We start from the raw sequence: 3,734 nt of genomic DNA, 5'->3' as shown, positions 1-3,734 counted from the left end.
ACAACAACAGCAACAACAGCAGCAGCAGCAGCAGCAACAACAACAACAATAATAATCATAATCATAATCATAATACATGAATGAATGAATGAAACACACACACACACACACACACACACACACACACACACACACACACACACACACACACACACACACACACACACACACACACATACACACGCGCGCGCGTTCTTCGATGATATGGATGTGGTGTCTCGCTTGTTGCTCAGTCTAATGTTCTTGGGAAAACCAAGAGAGTCTCTGTTCTATTCCGAAGAAATTTGCGCATTGTTGGTTGGGAAATGATACCATGTTCGTTTGATTTGCAGAGGATCCTGCTCTACCTTTCATGCCAGTCTTACGGCCGCTTCCACTCTCATATCTTTATATCTGTGATACGATCAGTGATGTGATGGCCTTGTACCTGGTTTCTGCGGTACTCTTTTATTTTCCCTAGGATTCCCGATTTCCCCAGATGTAAACCGCACATTGTTACGTTTTGTTGCGCTATTTGAAAGCCTGTATGCTCGCTCATTTCCCTTAACATCTGCATGCATGTCCAGGTAAGCTTTTGTATCTGAATGTTGCACAAAGCCTCACGCGACTCTGGGCTCCCCATTCCACTTTCAATTAGATTCATTGAGTCAGTCAGAAACATGATAATATGTTGATTTCCAGACGCACAGATAGATGACAGTTTCAGTTTCAGTAGCTCAAGGAGGCGTCACTGCGTTCGGACAAATCCATAAACGCTACACCACATCTGCCAAGCAGATGCCTGACCAGCAGCGTAACCCAACGTATGAAAGCCACTGGACAGCATGTGTCACAGCTTCACCTTCCATTGTCAGGCTGAAAGTTGTGACTTTGTACGCAGCATTCACTTTCATAATTGTTTTTCCGTAATGCGTTGCAGTGAATCCTCAGCCGGGTTGGTCTTAAGTAATTGAACCATCTGTATTATAGATATAATCTTCTTTACTGTTTTCTTCTACGAGAAGCTTAACCTCTGCATCAGTTCTGCCCTCTGACCATTCCCGACAATGACTGATTGGGGAAGATGAACTGAAAGCGACAGAATGAGAAGTTTGGACCCCGTCTTCACCCTATGTTTAGCCCTTGACACAGTGGATATCTATTCATTTTCCTGATGGTTGTAAGAGGCTATGGGAGCTTTAACCTCTTTTCGTTGGTAATGGGGACGTAATTCTGGAAAACAACAACAATAACAACAACAATGAAACAATCCAACAAACACAAACCGGAAGCAGCAAATACTAGTATGCTGATTTAAGGACAGTGTGATTTTCAAGCGGCCTTGCTACGTTATCAGATGGTTTGCTTGTGTTCATGTTTTCTTGAGACGTGATTTTGAATCTGTGAATGGTTTTGGACTTTGTGCATTTTTTGTCTTATTAAGATATCATGACTTGTGAAAATGAAAAGAAAACTTCTGTGTGTGCATTTTTGTTCCATAACCATATGGCTTGTGAAAAAAAAAAAAAAGAAAGAAAGAAATGCGTGCACATTTTGTCCCTAATGTAATACACCCATGTCATTGGGATGGGATGATAACCAGAAGTCACGTGTGCAGCATGTACTTAGCGCACGTAAAAGAACCCACGGCAACAAAAGGCTTGTCCCTGACAAAATCATTTAAAAAAATCCATTTCGAGAGGAAAACAATAAAATGATTACATTTGCCGACAGAAGAAAAGCAAAGAAATAGGTTGCGCTCTGACTGTAGCAACGCGCTCTCCCTAGGGTGGAACAGCCCGAATTCCACACAGAGAAATCTGTTTTGACAAAAAGAGTAATGACAGAACACCAACACAATACAAAATGGTTTCTAAAAATAGAAAGAAAGGTAAACAAACACCACCCAACACGGACAGCTACCTACAGGCGGACAGAAACAGAGACACTGACACCTGATCTGACACCAAAGCATGAACTGATTCCGTGTCTCGCTTCAGGACCTTATCCGGCAGAGATGGTTTGGTTTTGTTTTTGTTCGCTTTTGTGTTTTTCAGTCACTGAACTCAGTGCACTAAGGTCATGTTCTTCAGTGTTTAGGTCTTGGTTTTTGTGTCAAGGTTTCTGTGAAGGTGTACGTGAAATCCTGGGTGTCTGACCGGGTGGGGGGTCCGTGTGGGTGACATTTCAAGGGCGAGGTTCTGGATGTCTAAAGAGGGGTACAGTGTCTGATGTCCTGGCTATTATTCTGGCGTTCCAAAGTGCTCTGGACCCTTCCTTGACCGACTTTCTTGAATGACAGCATTCTTTGCCGACTAATCTTGGGTAGGATGGTGTTGCACCTTTCAGGACATTGGCCTCATGTAAAAGTTCATGCTGATTTCGGTCAGAAGAAGGAGATAGGAGGAGGAGGAGGAAAAGAAGGAGGGAGTGGGGGGAGGAGGGGTGGAGGAGGAGGAGGAGGAGAAGAACAGCAATGAGGAGAAAGAGTAGGAGGAGGAGAATTGGAATTGAATGATTGATTTATTCAGTTCCGACTTATATATATATATATATATATATTTTTTTTTTTTTTTTTTTTTTTTAACCTGTTAGAAACAAGAGTAGTGAACTATGGCCCTCTTTCGCAAAGGCCACGAATTAAATCATGTCTGCAAGAGTAGTGTCCCCTGATGGACGGCACTAGCTTCAGGAAAACAACAACAAAACACACACACACACACACACACACACAAAGACACATCCGACTGTCATGCACCAAAGTGCGTGGAAATAGGACAGTTTCCTATATTCACGTGTCAGAGAAAAAAAGAATATGATTGACGTCCCTTTTTCAGCGGCTCTTGTGAAGTAACGGCGCTGATCATGGCCTTGAGATCACGATGCCCCTTGGTTTGTGGAAAACAGTAACATACAATGAAGAAGAAGAAAAAAGAGTGCTAAGGTCGGGCATCAGCTCCTTTATTTTACACACACACACACACACACACACACACACACACACAGATATATATATGTGTGTGTATACATACATATACATATAATAAACAGGATAGTCCGCAAACTTTGACCCTTGATGCTGAAACTGACGTCACCACAGCTCCCACGCATACATCATCCAAAGGCTGTGCACCAGAAAATAATTGAAACTTGATGCTTGACGCCCAGGGCCGCCGTGTGCGATGGGCTTTAGATTAGTGATGAATGAATACACGCTTAATTAAGAAAAATCATTTCAATTACCATACATGTCCTGCCGGAGCGGGAGGGGCCTGGTATGATTCTTCCTGGTATGTTTGGGGGGGTATTTCATCTATTTCATTATTATTATTATTCAACCGATCATATTATAATGAAGAGAGAGAGAGAGAGAGAGAGAGAGAGAGAGAGATTCAAGATGGTTTATTCATGTATAGGCCTAGGCCCCTTATGAAGGGGAATTTGAACATTATTTTACAAGCAATACATCACGACACTGTGAGCATCAATAAACACAGTCAAACAAAAATATACCAGCATTACAGTTCAATGTGTAGAACAATAAAAGAAAAAACAAACAAATGAGTACAAACAGCGTTTTCACGAAGTAGCCATTTCTCTGAATTTGAAAGCTTTGTATAAAAATAGTGAAAATTTGCGAACAACTTCAGGGGAAGTAGATGACATCAATTAGTTCAATTTAAACAACGTAGGCTTACTATAATATTTAGGCTGAATAAACTCCTCTCGAATGTTCCTTAATGCTGGACAGCAAA

This window comes from Babylonia areolata, chromosome 18, assembly GCF_041734735.1.
Source record: "Babylonia areolata isolate BAREFJ2019XMU chromosome 18, ASM4173473v1, whole genome shotgun sequence".
NCBI classification, from domain to species: domain Eukaryota; kingdom Metazoa; phylum Mollusca; class Gastropoda; order Neogastropoda; family Buccinidae; genus Babylonia; species Babylonia areolata.
The sequence above is the reverse complement of the archived record's forward strand: the minus strand, read 5'-3'. Positions refer to the sequence as shown.